The 21,380-nt window shown below is 35.5% G+C and overlaps 1 protein-coding gene across 4 annotated transcripts in view; it reads left to right on the top strand.

Moving 5' to 3' along the window:
- Positions 1–21,380, top strand: part of URI1 (URI1 prefoldin like chaperone) — a 94,378-nt gene that overhangs the window by 56,303 nt on the left and 16,695 nt on the right. The gene's annotated exons all lie outside the window — the stretch shown is intronic.

Below are 21,380 nucleotides of genomic sequence, written 5' to 3'. Positions count from 1 at the left end.
AAGTTGGGCACACATCAGACTTGGGCTCATTTTATATTTTATAACTGGTTTGTTTAGGTGCTTTGATAGGCTTGTTTTTGCTTTTAATACTTTTAGTACATAGAAGGAATTTACTTTTTATTTATTGAACTAAGAGTAATACCTATTTATAAAGGAGGAAACAGTTTTTAAACATGCTTTTTGGTTTAGAAGAAGTTGTATTTTCATCATGGAGAGAAGGCCCAGTGTGTAGAGATGCTACCCAAAAGAGTGCCCATTTGATTGAGGTTGTTCTTTAAGTTTGTTTATCTATAATATTATTTGTTGGTGTAGATACCTATCCACGTACACATTTTTAGTTGGATGGGCTTGGTTTCAGTTCTAGCTTACATTTTAAAATTAGGTTTATTTAATACCTGTGTTCTTACTTCTATAATAAAATACTTGAATTAGTAGTATAATATCATCCCTACCTGTTTTTTAATCTTGTAGTTAAATGTGCATTTGAAAATAAATTTTTGAGGATTCTTCTGTATAAATGAGATCATAAAGATAAAAAAACAGCTGAGTTTCTACAGCTGAAATTATTTCACTTATACATGTGAGTGGGTACTAGTTAGAGAACTCATTTACTCAGTGAAATTGTGGGATCTATATTTGGACACTCTAATTGCAAATCAGCTCCTATAAGTTTATAATTGATAACATATTTGATCATTTGTGACACTAATCAGAATCTTATTGTTAGGCCTGTATATAATTTCTAGCAATGGTAATTCTTTTGGCATTACTACACTAAAATAAGTCATGTACGTTAGAGGAAAAAGAATGAGCATAATTCTTTCTTAAAGGCCTTTCTTAATCGGGAAAGCTTTCTTATTTACTGGGGTAGCTCTGCTGATATGAAATCAGTCCATCGTCTGTTAAAGTTTATTCACTCTGATTTTCATGTGGATATTTCAGCAAAGAAATCTTTAGAATCAGTTATGACATAATATAGTAACAGGAAAATACTTTTTTTTTTTAAGATGTTTTTGTTTTAGAGAGCATGCGCACATGCGTTCAGGTGCGAGAAGGGGAGGGACAAAGGTAGAGGGAAAAAGAATCTCAAGCAGACTTCCCACTGAGCATGGACTCCAAAACAAGGCTTGATCACACAACCCCGGCATCATGACCTGAACTGAAATCAAGAGACGGTCATTCAACCAGCTGAACCACCCAGGCACCCTGGGAGAATACTTTTAATAGAATAGAAATAGAGCTCTTGAATAGAGAAGTATTTTTTGGTAGATCACTTTCCATTGTTAAAAATGATTTTTGGAAAGAACCAAACATGATGACTTTAGGATCAGTGTTTATTTAAAATAATTTTTAGAAATATGTACGTATGAATTATGTTTGAGAACCTATTATAAATTCTAAAAAGTTGTTTTATTCAGTTTTATACTAATTTTAATAACTAAAGTAATCTTTAGGTATATTGTTATATTTAACATTTATTAAGGAAATTATTTCTCTTATGGAGCAAAAAAATATAACAAGTTAAAGGCATACTCCTATCTCACTATTGACAGGGTAATTGGGAAAGATGGAAGGGAGGTTATTGCATGTTTAAAAAGTAGTCAAAACGAAGGGCAAAATGGATTTAACAGTACAAAATGATTCAAAATGATTCCTAGAGGAGGTGTCTCTGAGGAAGCTGATTTTTTTTTTTAAGAGTGCCCGATTCTTTGTGCTCACATCTTGTATTTTTGCCACTTAACATGAATATGACCAGCTTTTTAAAGTTAAAAAAAAATTTTTTTAAGGTTATCAGAGTGAAATTGACTTTATTTGGTAACTGTTCCATGAGTTACAACACAAGTAAAGATTTGTTTAACCATTGCCAGTGTCAGAATATACAATAGGATAAAGGATACACTAGTCAGGGCACAGGATTACACTGGAAACTCCCTCTCACATAGAATGTGGTCACACCTTACCTCTGCCTGTAAGGCTTGACAATCACTAAACTGTCTCTATCACTATTAATTTCACCTTTTCCAGAATGTCATATAAATGGAGCCCTATATTACATAACCTTTTGAGACTGACTTCTTTCATTCACTATAATGCCTCATCTAAGTTGTTCTGTATATCAAAAGGTCATTTGTTTTTACTGCTGAGTATTGTTCCATTATATGCACATATCCCAGTTTTTCTGCTTATCCATTGGAGGACATTTGGTTTGCTTTCATTTTCTGAAGTTATGAACAGAGCTGCTATAAACCTTTAATTTTTTGTGTTAGTATAAATTTTCATCACTGTTGGTAAATACCTGCAAGTGGGATTGCTCGTTCATATGGTGTGTGCGTTTTCAGTTTTTAAGAAATTTTCGAGCTATTTTCCAGAAACACTGTTGTTTCACATTCTCCCAATCCCAGGCGGGTGTGAGAATCCTAGTAGTTTTGTATCGTTACTAGCATTTTAGTTTTAAAAATTTAAGCCATTTCAGTAGATGTGTGGCAGTTTCAATTTGCATTTTCCTTGTGGCTAATGATGTTCAGCATTGAGTCATGTACTTTCCTGCCATCTGTGTGTTTATCTGTCCTCTTTGATCTGTTGAAGTCTTTTGCCCATTTTTAAAAATTTGGTTGTATTTTTTCTTACTCTTGAGTTTTGAGAATTATTAATATATTCTAGATATAAGTCTTTCATTAAGTGTGTGATTTGCAAATATCTTCTCCGAGTATGCTGCTTATTTTTTTATTCTCTCAATGTTGTATTTCCAGAACAAAAATTTTTAATTTTGGAGTCCAGTTTATTACTTTTTTGTTTTATGGATCTTTTTTTTTTTTTTTTTTAAAGATTTTATTTATTTATTTGACAGAGAGAAATCACAAGTAGATGGAGAGGCAGGCAGAGAGAGAGAGGGAAGCAGGCTCTCCGCTGAGCAGAGAGCCCGATGCGGGACTCGATCCCAGGACTCTGAGATCATGACCTGAGCCGAAGGCAGCGGCTTAACCCACTGAGCCACCCAGGCGCCCTGTTTTATGGATCATTTGTTTGGTCTCATATGCTTTGCCTACCCTCAGTGCATGAAGATTTTCTCCTGTGTTTTCTTCTGTAAAATGTTTATTGTTGAACATTTTGCACTTGGATCTGTGATCCATTTTAAGTTAATTTTTATATAAGGTGTGAGGTTTAGTTCAGGGTGTTCAGTCTTTTTAGGTATAGATGCCAGTTTTTCTCAAATCAATTGTTGGAAGTTCTTTCTCCATTCAGTTGCCTTTGCACTTTTGTCAAAAATGAATTGGTAATCAAAATCACGATGAGATAACATTTTTTTAAAAAAATATTTCATTTATTTATTTGACAGACAGAGATCACAAGTAGGCAGAGAGGCAGGCAGAGAGAGAGAGGAGGAAGCAGGCTCCCTGCTGAGCAGAGAGCCCGATGCGGGGCTCCATCCCAGGACCCTGGGATCATGATCTGAGCCGAAGGCAGAGGCTTTAACCCACTGAGCTACCCAGGCGCCCCAATGAGATAACATTTTATCCCTCCTATAATAGCTATAATAAAATAGACAATAACTTGTATTGGTCAGGTTGTGGAAAATTGCAAGGCTCATATGTTGCTGGGGAATGTAAATTGGTATAGCCACTTTGGAAAACAGTTTGGAATTTTCCATGAAGTTAAACATTGAGTTATCATCTAGCCATGTTCCACACCTAGATACTATTATACTCAAGGGAAAATAAAAACATACATCTGCACAGAAGCTTGTATGTGAATTTTAGTATAATTTATAATAGCCAAAAAATGTAAACAACCCAAATGTCTATCATCTAGTGAATGGATAAATGTGAATGTTCAGCAAGAAAAAGAAATTATGATAAATCAAAAAAGCCAGCTACAAAAGACTGTATATGATTCCACTTGTATGAAATATTTAAAATAGGTAAGTATATGAAATGAAAAGTATATTAGTGGTTGCTTAGGGCTAGGGAAGATAAGGGGAAGAATGGAAAGTGACTTAATTTTTTTGAAAAGATTGTATTTGGACATGATACAAAATTTAAAGGTTTTTATTGAAAAATAGATGTCCCTTTTTCTGTCTTTTATCATCCACTTGGCCAACTTGGAGGCATTATTATCAGTATCTTACCATTTTGTGTGTTCACATCTTGTAGACTTAGGCATTCTCAACCCATTATATATACAACCACTCAAATGGTAGCACACTGGTTTTTTTTTTTTTTTTTTTGCTGCTTCTTTCTGTCTTCTTTTAATGGCTGCAGAATGTTATTTGGATACAGTGTAATTTACTGTTTCTTTGGCAGTAACCATCCTAAAGGTTTTGAATTCCAGTTCTTTAAGGACTTCAGGATGTTTCTTAAGCATTTTTCATGTGCTTATTGGCTATTTGTAGAAACATTTTTGGAGAGAGGTCAGTTCAGGTCCTTTGCCCATTTTTAAATTGGATTGTCTTTGTCGTTGAGTTTTATGAATTCTTATGTATTCTGGATATTAGTCCCTTATTGATGATTTGCAAATATTTTCTCCATTCTATGGATTTCTTTTCACTATATTGATAATGTTCTTTTTTAATTTTATTTTTAAATTTTTTTATTTTTTATAAACATATATTTTTATCCCCAGGGGTACAGGTCTGTGAATCACCAGGTTTACACACTTCACAGCACTCACCAAAACACATACCCTCCCCAATGTCCATAATACCACCCCCTTCTCCCAAACCCCCTCCCCCCAACAACCCTCAGTTTGTTTTCTGAGATTAAGAGTCACTTATGGTTTGTCTCCCTCCCAATCCCATCTTCTTTCATTTATTCTTCTCGTACCCACTTAAGCCCCCATGTTGCATCACCACTTCCTCATATCAGGGAGATCATATGATAGTTGTTTTTCTCCGCTTGACTTATTTCGCTAAGCATGATATGCTCTAGTTCCATCCATGTTGTCGCAAATGGCAAGATTTCATTTCTTTTGATGGCTGCATAGTATTCCATTGTGTATATATACCACATCTTCTTGATCCATTCATCTGTTGATGGACATCTAGGTTCTTTCCATAGTTTGGCTATTGTGGACATTGCTGCTATAAACATTCGAGTACACGTGCCCCTTTGGATCACTACGTTTGTATCTTTAGGGTAAATGCCCAATAGTGCAATTGCTGGGTCATAGGGCAGTTCTATTTTCAACATTTTGAGAAACCTCCATGCTGTTTTCCAGAGAGGTTGCACCAGCTTGCATTCCCACCAACAGTGTAGGAGGGTTCCCCTTTCTCCACATCCTCGCCAGCATCTGTCATTTCCTGACTTGTTGATTTTAGCCATTCTGACTGGTGTGAGGTGATATCGCATTGTGGTTTTGATTTGTATTTCTCTGATGCCGAGTGATATGGAGCACTTTTTCATGTGTCTGTTGGCCATCTGGATGTCTTCTTTGCAGAAATGTCTGCTCATGTCCTCTGCCCATTTCTTGATTGGATTATTTGTTCTTTGGGTGTTGAGTTTGCTAAGTTCTTTATAGATTCTGGACACTAGTCCTTTATCTTATATGTCGTTTGCAAATATCTTCTCCCATTCTGTCAGTTGTCTTTTGATTGTGTGAACTGTTTCCTTTGCTGTGCAAAAGCTTTTGATCTTGATGAAATCCCAATAGTTCATTTTTTCCCTTGCTTCCCTTGCCTTTGGCGTTGTTCCTAGGAAGATGTTGCTGCGGCTGAGGTCAAAGAGGTTGCTGCCTGTGTTCTCCTCAAGGATTTTGATGGATTCCTTTCGCACATTGAGGTCCTTCATCCATTTTGAGTCTATTTTTGTGTGTGGTGTAAGGAAATGGTCCAATTTCATTTTTCTGCATGTGGCTGTCCAATTTTCCCAGCACCATTTATTGAAGAGGCTGTCTTTTTTCCATTGGACATTCTTTCCTGCTTTGTCGAAGATTAGTTGACCATAGAGTTGAGAGTCTATTTCTGGGCTCTCTATTCTGTTCCATTGATCTATGGGTCTGTTTTTGTGCCAGTACCATGCTGTCTTGATGATGACAGCTTTGTAATAGAGCTTGAAGTCCGGGATTGTGATGCCACCAACGTTGGCTTTCTTTTTCAATATCCCTTTAGCTATTCGAGGTCTTTTCTGGTTCCATATAAATTTTAGAATTATTTGTTCCATTTCTTTGAAAAAGATGGATGGTACTTTGATAGGAATTGCATTAAATGTGTAGATTGCTTTAGGTAGCATAGACATTTTCACAATATTTATTCTTCCAATCCAGGAGCATGGAACATTTTTCCATTTCTTTGTGTCTTCCTCAATTTCTTTCATGAGTACTTTATAGTTTTCTGAGTATAGATTCTGTGTCTCTTTGGTTAGGTTTATTCCTAGGTATCTTATGGTTTTGGGTGCAATTGTAAATGGGATTGACTCCTTAATTTCCCTTTCTTCTGTCTTGCTGTTGGTGTAGAGAAATGCAACTGATTTCTGTGCATTGATTTTATATCCTGACACTTTACTGAATTCCTGTGTAAGTTCTAGCAGTTTTGGAGTGGAGTCTTTTGGGTTTTCCACATATAGTATCATATCATCTGCGAAGAGTGATAATTTGTCTTCTTCTTTGCCGATTTAGATGCCTTTAATTTTCTTTTGTTGTCTGATTGCTGAGGCTAGGACCTCTAGTACTATGTTGAATAGCAGTGGTGATAATGGACATCCCTGCCGTGTTCCTGACCGTAGTGGAAAAGCTTTCAGTTTTTCTCCATTGATAATGATATTTGCGGTGGGTTTTTCATAGATGGCTTTGATGATATTGAGGTATGTGCCCTCTATCCCTACACTTTGAAGAGTTTTGATCAGGAAGGGATGCTGTACTTTGTCAAATGCTTTTTCAGCATCTATTGAGAGTATAATATGGTTCTTGTTCTTACTTTTATTGATGTGTTGTATCACATTGACTGATTTGCGGATGTTGAACCAACCTTGCAGCCCTGGAATAAATCCCACTTGGTCGTGGTGAATAATCTTTTTAATGTACTGTTGAATCCTATTGGCTAGTATTTTGATGAGTATTTTCGCACCTGTGTTCATCAAGGATATTGGTCTATAGCTCTCTTTTTTGGTGGGATCCTTGTCTGGTTTGGGGATCAAGGTGATGCTGGCCTCATAAAATGAGTTTGGAAGTTTTCCTTCCATTTCTATTTTTTGGAACAGTTTTAGGAGAATAGGAATTAGTTCTTCTTTAAATGTTTGGTAGAATTCCCCCGGGAAGCCGTCTGGCCCTGGGCTTTTGTTTGTTTGGAGATTTTTAATGACTGTTTCAATCTCCTTACTGGTTATGGGTCTGTTCAGGCTTTCTATTTCTTCCTGGTTCAGTTGTGGTAGTTTATATGTTTCTAGGAATGCATCCATTTCTTCCAGATTGTCAAATTTATTGCCGTAGAGTTGCTCATAGTATGTTCTTATAATAGTTTGTATTTCTTTGGTGTTAGTTGTGATCTCTCCTCTTTCATTCATGATTTTATTTATTTGGGTCCTTTCTCTTTTCTTTTTGATAAGTCTGGCCAGGGGTTTATCAATTTTATTAATTCTTTCAAAGAACCAGCTCCTACTTTCGTTGATTTGTTCTATTGTTTTTTTGGTTTCTATTTCATTGATTTCTGCTCTGATCTTTATGATTTCTCTTCTCCTGCTAGGCTTAGGGTTTCTTTCTTGTTCTTTCTCCAGCTCCTTTAGGTGTAGGGTTAGATTGTGTACCTGAGACCTTTCTTGTTTCTTGAGAAAGGCTTGTACCGCTATATATTCCTCTCAGGACTGCCTTTGTTGTGTCCCACAGATTTTGAACCGTTGTATTTTCATTATCATTTGTTTCCATGATTTTTTTCAATTCTTCTTTAATTTCCCGGTTGACCCATTCATTCTTTAGAAGGATACTGGTTAGTCTCCATGCATTTTGGTTCTTTTCAAACTTCCTTTTGTGGTTGAGTTCTAGCTTTAGAGCATTGTGGTCTGAAAATATGCAGGGAATGATCCCAATCTTTTGATACCGGTTGAGTCCTGATTTAGGACCCAGGATGTGATCTATTCTGGAGAATGTTCCATGTGCACTAGAGAAGAATGTGTATTCTGTTGCTTTGGGATGAAATGTTCTGAATATATCTGTAATGTCCATCTGGTCCAGTGTGTCGTTTAAGGCCTTTATTTCCTTGCTGATCTTTTGCTTGGACGATCTGTCCATTTCAGTGAGGGGAGTGTTAAAGTCCCCTACTATTATTGTATTATTGTTGATGTGTTTCTTTGATTTTGTTATTAATTGGTTTATATAGTTGGCTGCTCCCACGTTGGGGGCATAGATATTTAAAATTGTTAAATCTTGTTGGACAGACCCTTTGAGTATGATATAGTGTCCTTCCTCATCTCTTATTATAGTCTTTGGCTTAAAATCTAATTGATCTGATATAAGGATTGCCACTCCTGCTTTCTTCTGATGTCCATTAGCATGGTAAATTCTTTTCCACCCCCTCACTTTAAATCTGGAGGTGTCTTCGGGTTTAAAATGAGTTTCTTGGAGGCAACATATAGATGGGTTTTGTTTTTTTATCCATTCTGATACCCTGTGTCTTTTGACAGGGGCATTTAGCCCATTAACATTCAGGGTGACTATTGAGAGATATGAATTTAGTGCCATTGTTTTGCCTGTAAGGTGACTGTTACTGTATATGGTCTCTGTTCCTTTCTGATCTACCACTTGTAGACTCTCTCTTTGCTTAGAGGACCCCTTTCAAGATTTCCTGTAGAGCTGGTTTGGTGTTTGCAAATTCTTTCAGTTGTTGTTTGTCCTGAAAGCTTTTAATCTCTCCTTCTATTTTCAATGATAGCCTAGCTGGATATAGTATTCTGGGCTGCATGTTTTTCTCATTTAGTGCTCTGAAAATATCATGCCAGCTCTTTCTGGCCTGCCAGGTCTCTGTGGATAAGTCAGCTGCCAATCTAATATTTTTACCATTGTATGTTACAGACTTCTTTTCCCGGGCTTCTTTCAGGATTTTCTCTTTGTCACTGAGACTTGTAAATTTTACTATTAGGTGATGGGGTGTGGGCCTATTCTTATTGATTTTGAGGGGTGTTCTCTGAACCTCCTGAATTTTGATGCTCGTTCCCTTAGCCATATTGGGGAAATTCTCCCCAATAATTCTCTCTAGTATACCTTCTGCTCCCCTCTCTCTTTCTTCTTCTTCTGGAATCCCAATTATTCTAATGTTGTTTCGTCTTATGGTGTCACTTATCTCTCGAATTCTCCCCTCGTGGTCCAGTATCTGTTTGTCCCTCTTTTGCTCAGCTTCTTTATTCTCTGTCATTTGGTCTTCTATATCACTAATTCTTTCTTCTGCCTCATTTATCCTAGCAGTGAGAGCCTCCATTTTTGATTGCACCTCATTAATAGCTTTTTTGATTTCAACTTGGTTAGATTTTAGTTCTTTTATTTCTCCAGAAAGGGCTTTTATATCTCTCGAGAGGGTTTCTCTAATATCTTCCATGCCTTTTTCGAGCCTGGCTAGAACCTTGAGAATTGTCATTCTGAAGTCTAGATCTGACATATTACCAATGTCTGTATTGATTAGGTCCCTAGCCTTCGGTACTGCCTCTTGTTCTTTTTTTTGTGTTGAATTTTTCCGTCTTGTCATTTTGTCCAGAGAAGAGTATATGAGGGGGCAAGTAAAATACTAAAAGGGTGGCAACAACCCCAGGACAATATGCTTTAACCAAATTAGAAGAGATCCCAAATCGTGAGGGGGGAGAAAGGGGATAAAAAGAGGTTCAAAAAGGAAGAAAGAAAAAAAAGAAAAAAAAAAGAAAAAAGAAAGTAAAAAAAAAAAAAGAAAAGAATTTAAAAAAAAAAAGAAAACACCTTTCAGAAAGTGGTTGTTTTCTGTTTCCAGAATTGCTGTTCTTCTCTTCGATCTGCCAATGGATTTTCAGGTGTTTGCAATCTTTAGATAAGCTATCTAGCTGATCTCCGGCTAGCTGAAGTAGTCTCGGCCTGCTACTTCTCTGCCATCTTCACTCCTCCCTCCGATAATGTTCTTTGATGCTCTCAAGATTTAAATTTTGAGGAAGTACAGTTTGTTTTTTTTCTTTTGTTGCTTGTACTTTCAGTTTATGTCTAAGAAATTGCCAGCTCCAGTGTCATGAAGCTTTTCCCCTATGTTTTCTTCTAAGAATTTCAGTATCAGCTTTCCTTTAGGTCTTTTATACATTTTGAGTTAATTTTTTTGTATATTGTGTAAAGTAAGGGTCCAACTTCATTCTTTTGCACGTGGCTATCCAATGTTTACCTGCGTTGAATGGTTTGACACTATTATTGAAAATTGTGTGGGTATGTATGGGAATATTTATTTCTGGATTCTCTACCTTGTTTTAAGATCTGTATGTTTGTCTTAGTGACAGTATTAAAGCATTTTGATTACTGTACCTTTATAGAAAGTTTTAAAATCAAGTAGTGTGAGATCTCCAACTTTTGATCTTTTCCAAGATTGTTCAGCTATTCGGGGCCTCTCAAGATTAGATATGAATTTTGGGATGGATTTCTTCTATTTCAGCAAAAATGTTAGGATTTTGATAGGGATTGTGTTGAATTTGTAGGTTGCTTTGGGTAAAATGATATCTTAACGATATTATGCCCTTTAATCCATGAACACAAGATAAGATATCTTTCTATTTACTTAGTCTTGAAATTATTTCAGCAACACAGTAAGTCTTGTGTCTTCCAGGCTAAACTTACTACTAATGGTATTGTGAATGGAAATAATTTTCTTAATTTTCTTTTCAGATTATTTTTTGCTGGTATATAGAAATGCGACTTATTTTTGAGTGCTTATTTTATATCCTGCAACTTTGCTGAATATATTTTTTTAAGCTGAGTGTCTATGTGTGTAATATTTCAGGTTTTCTACTTATAAGATCATATCATCTGCCAGTAGAGATAATTTTACTTCTTCCCTTCCAATTTGGATGCTTTTTATTTTTTTTCCTTGCCTAATTGCTCTCGTTTTAACTACCCCCCGACCCCATGGACTCTTTTTTTAAAAAATTTACATATTTATATTATTAACATATAATACATTCTTTGTTTCAGGGGTATAGGTCTGTGATTCATCAGACTTAATTTATAACGCTCACCATTGCACATACCATCCCCAGTGTCCATCATCCAGCCATCCCATCTTTTCACCACTCCCCCCCCGCCCCCTGGGAACCCTCAGTTTGTTTCCTATGATTAAGAGTCTCTATGGTTTGTCTCCCTCCCTGGTTTTGCCTTGTTTCATTTTTTCACCTTCCTCTAAGATCATATGCCTTGTTTCTTAAATTCCACATATGAGTTACATCATATGACAGTTGTCTTTCTCTGATTGACTTTTTTCACTTAGCACAATACCCTCTAGTTCTGTCCATGTCGTTGCAAATGTGAACATTTCACTTTTTCATGGCTGCATACTACTCCTGTGTCTGTGTCTGTGTGTGTGCACGTGCATGCACCAGCTTGCATTGCTACCAGCAGTGTAGGAGGGTTCCCTCTTACTCACACCAGGATTTGTTAATTTCAGCTATTCTGATTGATCTGAGGTGGTTTCTCGTCATGGTTTTGATTTGTATTTCCCTGGTGCCGGGTCATGTGGAGCACTTCTTCATTTGTCTCCTGCGTATTTGAATGTCTCCTTTAGAGAAATGTCTGTTCATATCTTCTGCCTACTTCTTCATTGGATTATTTATTCTTTGGGTGTTGAGTTTGATAAATTCTTTATAGATTTTGGGTACTAGCCCTTTATCTGATATGTCATTTGCTAATATCCTCTTCCATTCTGTCAGTTGTCTTTTGGTTTTATTGACTGTTTCCTTTGCTGTGCAATAGCTTTGTATCTTGATGAAGTCCCAATAGTTCATTTTTCTCTTTGTTTCCCTTGGCTTTGGCAGTGTTTCTAGGAGAAGTTGCTGCAGCTGAGATCAAAGAGGTTACTCCTTGTGTTATCCTCAAGGATTTTGATGGATTCCTGTCTTACATTTAAGTGTTTCGTCCATTTTGAGTCTTTTTTTGTGTATGGTATAAGAATATGGTTCAGTTTTATTCTTCTGCATGTGGCTGTCCGATTTTCCCAACACCGTTTGTTGAAGAGACTGTCTTTTTTACATTGGATATTCTTTCCTGCTTTGTTGAAGATTAGTTGACTGTAGAGATGAGGGTCCATTTCTGAGTCCTCTATTCTGTTCCATTGATCTATATGTCTGTTTTTGTGCCAGTACTATACTGTCTTGATTGTTACAGCTTTGTAATAGAACTTGAAGTTTGGAATTGTGAAGCCACCAGCTTTGGTTTCTTTCTTCAACATTCCCCTGGCTATTTGGGGTATTCTCTGGTTCCATACAAATTTTAGGATTGTTTGTTGCATTTCTGTGAAAAAAGTTGATGGTATTTTGATAGAGATTGCATTGAATATGTAGATTGCTCTAGGTAGCATAGACATTTTAGCAATATTTGTTCTTCAAATCCATGAGCATGGAATGTTTTTCCATTTCTTTATGTCTTCATGAGTGTTCTATAGTTTTCTGAGATCCTTTGCCTCTTCGGTTAGATTTATTCCTTAGGCATCTTATGGTTTTGGGTGCATTTGTAAATTGGATTGACTCTTTAATTTCTCTTTTATCTGTCTCATTTTTTGTGTATAGAAATGTAACTGATTTCTGTGCATTGATTTTATATCCTTCCACAGTAATGTACTGAATTCCTTTATGAGTTTTAGCAGTTTTGGGATGGAGTCTTGGGTTTTTCACATAAAGTATCATGTCATCCACAAAGAGTGAGAGTTTGACTTCTTTGCTGATTCAGATGCTTTTTATTCCTTCTTGTTGTCTGTTGCTGAGGCTAGGATTTCTAGTACTGTGTTGAACACCAATGGTGATAGTGGACATCCCTGTCATGTTCCCAACCTAGGGGGAAAAGCTCTCAGTTTTTCCCCATTGAGAATGATACTTGTTGTGGGTTTTTCATAGATGGTTCTTATGATATTGAGGTAGGTGCCCTCTATCCCTACATTGTGAAGATCAGGAAAGGATGCTGTACTTTGTCAAATGCTTTTTCTGCATCTACTGAGAGTATCATATGGTTCTTGTCCTTTCTTTTATTAATGTAGTGCATTCTGTTGATTGATTTGCAGATGTTGAACCAACCTTGCAGCCCAGGAATAAATTCCACTTGGTTGTGGTGAATAATCCTTTTCATGTACTGTTAGATCCTATTGGTTAGTATTTTGATGAGAATTTTTGCATGCATGTTTATCAGGGATATTGTTCTGTAATTCTCCTTTTGTTAATGGGGTTTTTTTCTGGTTTGGGGATCAAGATAATCCTGGTCTTATAAAAGAGTTTGGAAATTTTTCTTCCATTTCTATTTTTTGGAACAGTTTCGGAAGAATAGATGTTAATTCTTCTTTAAATGTTTGGTGGAATTCCCCTGGAAAGCCATCCGGTCCTGGGCTCTTGTGTGTTGGGACATTTTTGATTCCTCCTTCATGTTTCTTGCTGGTTATGGGTCTGTTCAGGTTTTCTATTTCTTCCTGGTTCAGTTTTGGTAGGTTATAGTCTCTAGGAATGCATCCATTTCTTCCAGATTGCCTAATTTGTTGGCGTATGGTTGTTTATAATATGTTCTTATAATTGTTTTTATTTCTTCTGTGTTGGTTATGATCTCTCCTTTTTCAGACATGATTTTATTAATTTGGGTCCTTTTTCTTTTCTTTTGATAAGTCTGGCCGGGGGTTTATCAGTCTTTCTAATTTTTTCAAAGAACCACCTCCTGGTTTTGTTGATCTGTTCTGGTATTCTTTTGGTTTCTATTTCATTGATTTTTTTTTTTTTCTATGATCTTTATAATTTCTCTTTTCCTTCTGGGTTTAGGCTTTATTTTGCTGTTCTTTCTTCAGCTCCTTTAGGTGTAGGGTTAGGTTGTTTATTTGAGACCTTTCTTGTTTCTTGATAAAGGCTTGTATTGCTATATACTTTCCTCTTAGGAGGACCACCGTTGCTGCATCCCTAAGATTTTGAACAGTTGTGTTTTCATTTTCATTTGCTTCCATGAATTTTTTTAATCCTTAATATCCTGGTTGACCCATTCATTCTTTAGTAGGATGATTTTTAGCTTCCATGTATTTGAGTTCTTTCCAATTTTCCTCTTGTGATTGAGTTTTGGTTTCAAAGCATTGTGGTCTGAAAATATGTAGGTAATGATCACAATCTTTCAGTACCAGTTGAGACCTGATTTGTGACCAATTGCTATACTTTCTATAGCTATGTTGAATAGATAGGATAGTCAGCATCTTCATCTTGTTCCTGATCTTAGGGGGAACAACTTTCAGTCTTTCACCATTGGGTATGATGGCAATTTGGTTTTTTTATATGTGGCCTTTATCATATTTACGAAGTTACCCTCTATTTCTAGTTCATTGAGTGTTTTGTATATTGAAATAGTGTTGGATTTTGTCAAAGCCTTTCTCTGCATCAGTTGAGTTTCCTGTGTACAATGTAAAGGTTTTACTTATTTACATTGTGAAATGATTACCATAGTAAGTTTTAGTTAACATATGTCACCTCATATACATAGAGTAAAAAGAAATGGACAAAAAAAAGAAAAAAAATATTTTCTCATTACTTGTAATGGCACCTCTTAGAATTTACTATCTTAGAACTTTCATTTATATCATACAGCAGTGGTAACTGTAGTAATCTACTATACATTACATTCCTAGTTTATTTATCTTATAACTGGATGTTTATACATTTGGACCACCTTCCTTACATTTCCTCGGCCCCCCATTTGCTAACATTTTGATGAGGATTTTGATGAGGATTTTTGCATGTATACTCATAAGGGATATTTTGCATGTATCCTCATAAGGGATATTAGCCTAAAGTTTTCTTTTAGTGTCTTTGTCTGGTTGGCCTCACGGAATGTGTTCCTTCCTCTTTAATTATTTTGAAAGAGTTTGAGAATTGATGTCAGTTTTTTCTTGGATGTTTGGGAGATTTCATCCATGAAGCCATCTATTTCTGGGCTTTTCATTGTTGGGAAGTTTTTTGATTACTGATTCAGTATCCTTACTTGTTACAGGTCTATTCAGTTTTTCTGTTTCTTTTGTATTATTTTAATAGTGCATTTGTTTCTAAGAATTTGTCCATCTTGGTCATCCAGTTGATTGGCATTCAGTTTTTCATAGTATTCTCTTAGAATACTGTTTATTTCTATAAAATAAATAGAATTGTTTCCACATTTGTGGAGAGCAAAAACTTTTCCACATTTTTTCTGGTTTTAGTAATTTGAGTCCCCTCTCTCTCTCTCTCTCTCTCTGTCAGTCTAGGTAAAAACTTGTCAATTTTGTGGCTCTTTTCAAAAAACCAACTTCTAGGTTTTTTTTTTCCTATTGTTTTTCTATTTTCTGTTTATTTCCACTCTAATCTTAGTTATTCTGTCTGCTAGCTTTGAGTTTAGTTTGCTCTTTTTCAAATTCCTTTTAAAGCATACAGTTATGATTTGAGATCTTTTTTAATGTAGGTGTTTACTGGTATAAATTGCTTTCTTAGTGTTTTCCCTGCATCCTGTATGTTTTGTTGTATTGTATTTTCCATTTTCATTGGTCTCCAGAATTTTCATTTTTCTTCTGTGATTTCTTCTTTAACCCATCATTAATTCAGTGTTATGTTAGAGTTCCATGTATTTGTGAATTTTTCACTTTTCCTTCTGTTACTGATTTTTAGTTTTCTAGTTTTACTTCATTGTGATTGGAAAAAATGTTTTGTATGGCTGCCAGGTATTCTCTTGGATAGAGTGTTCTGTACATACATGTTAGGTTCAGTTGGTATGTAGTTTTGTTCAAATCTTCTATTATTGCTCTTATTTCTGGATATTCAATCATTTGTTGTAGTAGAGTATTGACATCTCAAGTTTTTATTGGAGGACTGTCTATTTTTCCTTCAGATTCTGTCAATTTTTGCTTCATGTATTTGGTGATATGTTAGGTGTGTATATGTTGTTAGGTGTGTATTATATTTTCTTTTTTTTAAAGATTTATTTATTTATTTATTTGACAGATCACAAGTAGACAGAGAGGCAGGCAGAGAGAGAGAGAGAGAGAGAAGCAGGCTCCCTGCTGAGCAGAGAGCCTGACGCGGGACTCGATCCCAAGACCCCGAGATCATGACCTGAGCTGAAGGCAGCGGCTTAACCCACTGAGCCAGCCAGGCGCCCCTGTGTTATATTTTCTTGATAGATTGAAATTTTTATCGATATAAAGTAACCTTTGTCTTGTATAACTTTTTTGACTTAATGTCCTATTTTGTCTCATTAGATCCTCCAGTTCTCTTTTGGTTACTATTTGCATGGAATATCTTTTCCTTTTCACTTTCAATCTGTTTTTATGTTGCAAGATTTAAAGTGAGTCTCTTATTGACCACATAAAGTTGGAACCTAGTTTTTTTGTTTCGTTTTGTTTAAAATTTTTTTAAATTCATTCTGCCAATCCATGCCTTCTAGAAGGTTTACTATAACTATTTATAGGGCAGGATTTACTTTTGCCATTTTTAAAAGTTGTTTTCTCTGTGTCTTAGAACTTTTGGTCTCAGTTCCTTCATTACTGCCTTCCTTTCTGTTTAGTTGATTTTTTTTTTTTGTAGTAAAACATTCTGATTCCCTTCTCACTTCCTGTATTAATTTTTTCTTGGTTTGTGGTTACCATGGATATTACATATAACATCCTAAGGTTATAATAATGTGTTTTGAATTGATTCCAACTTAACTTCAGTCATGTGTAAAAACTCTGTTTTTGTACAGTTCTCTTTAAATAATTGATGTCACAAATTACATCTTTATACATTATATACCTACTAACATAGATTTGTAATGATTTTTTTATGCATTTCTCTTTATATCCTGTAGTAAATAAAAAGTAGAGTTGCAACCCATAATGACAGTAATACTGGTTTTTATTTTCACCCATGTTTACCTTTAGTGGAAATTATTTTACCTTTACATGGCCGGGAGTTACCGTCTAGTGGCTGTTCATTTCAGTCTGTTCTTGCCATTTCATTCTTCTTGGCATTTCTTGTAGGGCAGATATAATGATAAGGATCTCCTTCAGCTTTTATTTATCTGGAAATATCTTCATTTCTATCTCATTTTTGAAGGAACTATAGTTGCTGGTTATAGGATTCTCAGTGGACAGTTTTTTTTCCTCTCAGTTCTTTCAATGTTTCAACCCACTGCCTTCCAGCTTTTCAGGTTTCTGCTGAGAAATCTGCTTATATTCTCATTGAGGATTCCTTATATGTGATAAACTGCTTTTCTCTTGCTGCTTTCAAGATTCTCTCTTTGTTTTTCGAAAGTGTGATTATGTATCTTGATGTGGGTATGTGGGTTTACTCTCCTTATAGTTAGTTGAGCTTTTTGGATTTGTAGGGTCATGTTATTTGTCAGATTCTAGAACTTTTTGGCTGTTATTTCTTATAATTTCTTTGCCACTTTCTTCCTTTTGAGACTCCCTTAATGTGTATATTGGTTTGTTTGGTAATATTCCATATGTCCCGTAGGCTTAATTCCATTTTCTTCATTCTCTTCTCTTTCTGTTCCTTAGACTTGATAGAAATTCCAATTTCTTTCTGTTCCTTAGACTTGATAATTTCAAGTCAGGTTCACTGATTGTTTTTGTTTGCTTGCTCAAGTATACTGTTAAATCCCTGTGATGGATTTTTCGATTCAGTTATTAAATTTTTCATTCTAGAATTTCAGTTTGATTCCTTTTATATAATTTATATAATTTTTTATAATTTCTCTTTCTTGATATTTTCATTTTGATATTCTCATCTGATAGTCACATTCGTGCATTATTTTCTTTATTTCCTTTCGTTCTTTTTCTGTTTCCCTTTAGCTCCTTGAACATATTGAAGGCAGTTGTGTTAAAGTCTTTGTTTAGTACATCTGATGCTTTGTTTCTTTAGGGACAGTTTCTGGAGATTTATTTTGTTCTTTTGAGTGGGCTGTGTTTTCTTGTTTATTGTATGCCTTTTGATTTTTGGTGAAATTTTTAATTTTTGATGGGTATTTATGAAAACAGCAATCTTTCCTGGTCTTTGCAGGTTGATGAAGATTTTGGAATAAGGTAGATATTCTCTGAGCTTTCTTTTCAACCCAAAGTGAAAGGTTATGGTCTTTACTGTGTTTTCAGGACATGTAATGTTTCTTGGGCATGTTTGGGAATTTTCTTAATATCCTATATACATAGCTGCTTTTGAATGTTTTAATTTACAAAGATTCTCCCTTCTCCTTCTCTTTGCAATCTCCGATTATATGGTGTGTGACTCTGCCCCAATCTCTTACGCCCAGTGTTTGCAGGTCTCAAGTCTCTCTGCAGCTTTCATGATCAGTGCCAGCTAATCTCCCCTACTGAGGTTTGCTTTAGGTGAGACATACCAGTTCTTTAGTCAGCCCCTAGACAGATTAGAATATTGCCGATAAGGTCCAGTCTGTTCTCTGTGGTTCAAGGAAACGAATTGGGATTGGCTGCCACATTCCCCAGACCAAAACTGCTTCCCACTGGGGAAGGAATGGGGAAAGCCAAGTAAAAGTGCCTTGAAATTTACTGCTGTTTTGATTGTGACATTTTCCTGGTTGGGTGTTTGCTTGGTTGCTGTATATCTTTGTTTTCCAGAACTCCTGTAGGTATTTTAGTTTTTGGTTGTTCTTGGATGTTTTTTGGTTGGGAGGGTGGGGAAGTGTAAGGGCTTAGAACTTATTAGTCTATAATTTTACTCATTATTATTGTTTTAAGGGAAGATTTTATTTTCCTTTGAACGTGTGACGTTTTTGAGCATGCTTGTAGTGATGGTACTGAGTGATTAGTGGTTCAGGAGAAAGAAATGATAAAATATCCTGGATGTAATGGCATTAAAAGCACAGAAAATGTAGCTTTGGAAAGTGTCAATGAAAAAGAGAAAGAGGGCAAAATAGATGGAGAATATTTGAGTTAGAGAAGTTAAATATTTAAATATTCAGAGGAAATCAAGTTTATTCAGAAGGGGGAGAGATTAGAAGATTAGAAGTGTTTGTCAAATATGTGTGGTAGGAAATATGATATGGCCATTAGGTATTTTGTGATTTATTTTATGAGGCAATACATGTATTTCTGAGTTATCTTCAGTGGGGCATACATATTTTAAGTGCATTGTTATTTTGTTATGATTTATGATTTTGGTTTTTTAACTTAAAAAAGATTTGGTTTTATCTGTATAATACTGTATAAAAGTTATATTTAAATATATATACTTATGGTTTGGGTTTTATCTATATAAGAAATGTATATAGCTCGGGGCTTTGCATGGCTCAGTTGGTTAAGTGCCCAGTTCTTAGTTTTGGCTTAGGTCATAATCCTCATGGGTCATGAGATTGAGCCCCATGTCGGGCTCCGTCAGGCTTTGTGCTCACTGGGGAGTCTGCTTGAAGATTCTCTCTCTGCCTCTCCCCCACCCGCAGTCTGTCTGTCTGTCTCTGTCCCCTTCTCTAAATCTTTTTAAAAAATGTATGTAGCTTTAAAACATCGTACGTCTTTTTAAAACATAAAGAAAAAGTAGTAGCATCTTGCTCGACTCCCACTTCCCATCTTCAATGGTAATTACTTTTATTCTTTTGGCTAATCTTTTGTTCTTTTTATCCATATTTCCCAAGTAATTTGCATATTCTATTTTCTTGGCCCCTTTTTCACTTTATGTAGTATTTGTTAGCTCCCTGTCTATAGTTAAAGACTAGCATTTAGATCATTTACATGCCCTTCATTCTGTCCTTGCTCCCCAAATCTTTTTAATATTATTTTAATTTTTGTTAAATCAGTGTTCATGCTTGTATATAATTCCATTTCCATTCTTGTATATCTTTTCATTTGAAGTTAACTGCTTTTTACTTGTTGTCTAATGACATGTGCCTATCATTAATTCTCTCAAACACTTTGATTTTATTATTAGAGACCTCTCTACTAGAGATCTTCATAGTCTTGCTTTGATTTGGACTACCTTCCATCTTGAAAAAAAGGATGAAAAAAGCTGTCTTCTTGGTATTTTCTTTTGCCATTATACCACATTTTGTCTCCTATATATTCCCTGTTCCTTGGTTACCATGGCATCATCTTTCTGGTCTTACTCATTTTGTTGGGGGTATACAGCCTTTAGTAACTTTCTAGGAAGGTGTGCAGGAGATATATTTTTAAAAATTTTGCATGTCTGAAAATATTTTTTATATTCTTTCTGTAACCAGAGTGTGATAATTCTGTTTTAAACAATTTTCCTCCAGATATTTGAAGATACTATCCTGTTACTTTCTGACTTGTGTATTGCTTTTGCAAAAGCTGATGCCATTCTCTGTATGTAACTTGTTGTGTTTTTGTTTTTAGAAGCTCTAGGTTTCTGTCTTTATTCCCCATGATCTGAAATGCCACAGTACTGTACCTTGTTGTGTATCTTTTAAAATTTGTTTGGTGGGTTCTTCCAGTGTGGAGATGTATGTCTTGCAGTTTTGGAAAATTTTAATATTATTGTTTTAATAATTTCCTTCTCTTATTATTCATCTCTTTGTCTTATAAGTTGAAGTTATTTCTTTTTATCTTTGGAATCATGGATTTTTTTTTTTAAGATTTTATTTATTTATTTGACAGATATCACAAGTAGGCAGAGAGGCAGGCAGAGAGAGAGGGGGAAGCAGGCTCCCTGCTGAGCAGAGAGCCCGATGTGGGGCTCGATCCCAGGACCCTGGGATCATGACCTGAGCCGAAGGCAGAGGTTTAAACCCACTGAGCCACCCAGGTGGCCCTGGAATCATGGATTTTAAAAAAATTTCTGTATATTTTAATTTCCAGGAGTTCTGTTTTTGTTTTGTTGTTATTTTTTTAATTTCCCTTTGGTATAGCATACTGTTCTTGTTTCATGAGTACAATACCATTCTTTTAGGAATTTAATTGGAGTTTTTCTTTTAAAGTTTTCTTCATGCATTGCCTTTCTTTCCTCCAAAGTGCTTTTTATATTTTTTCCTCCTCTCCCTTTCCTTCCTTCCTCATTGACATTAATTGTGAAGACTCTTCAAATATTTGGTGATCCTTGGCTAACCAGTTATACTTAAGAGGTTAAATATTGTTAAGAAGCTGTGTGTGTGGATTGAGTTTGATTATTAGGCTTTTATGTAGGGAGTTCAAGTGGCAAACTGATTTTGTTTCATTAGGGAATCTACAAAAATCAGCAGTTTGGGGCTTAATCATCATTCTACAAAAGAATTTTCCAGTCTTTATCTTGGTGTTTTGGGAATCAGGCTGGATGTTTCAGGAC

This window comes from Mustela putorius, unplaced genomic scaffold, assembly GCF_011764305.1.
Source record: "Mustela putorius furo isolate JIRA1106 unplaced genomic scaffold, ASM1176430v1.1 tig00000174_pilon_pilon_pilon, whole genome shotgun sequence".
Taxonomy (NCBI): Eukaryota; Metazoa; Chordata; class Mammalia; order Carnivora; family Mustelidae; genus Mustela; species Mustela putorius.
The sequence above is the reverse complement of the archived record's forward strand: the minus strand, read 5'-3'. Positions and strand labels throughout refer to the sequence as shown.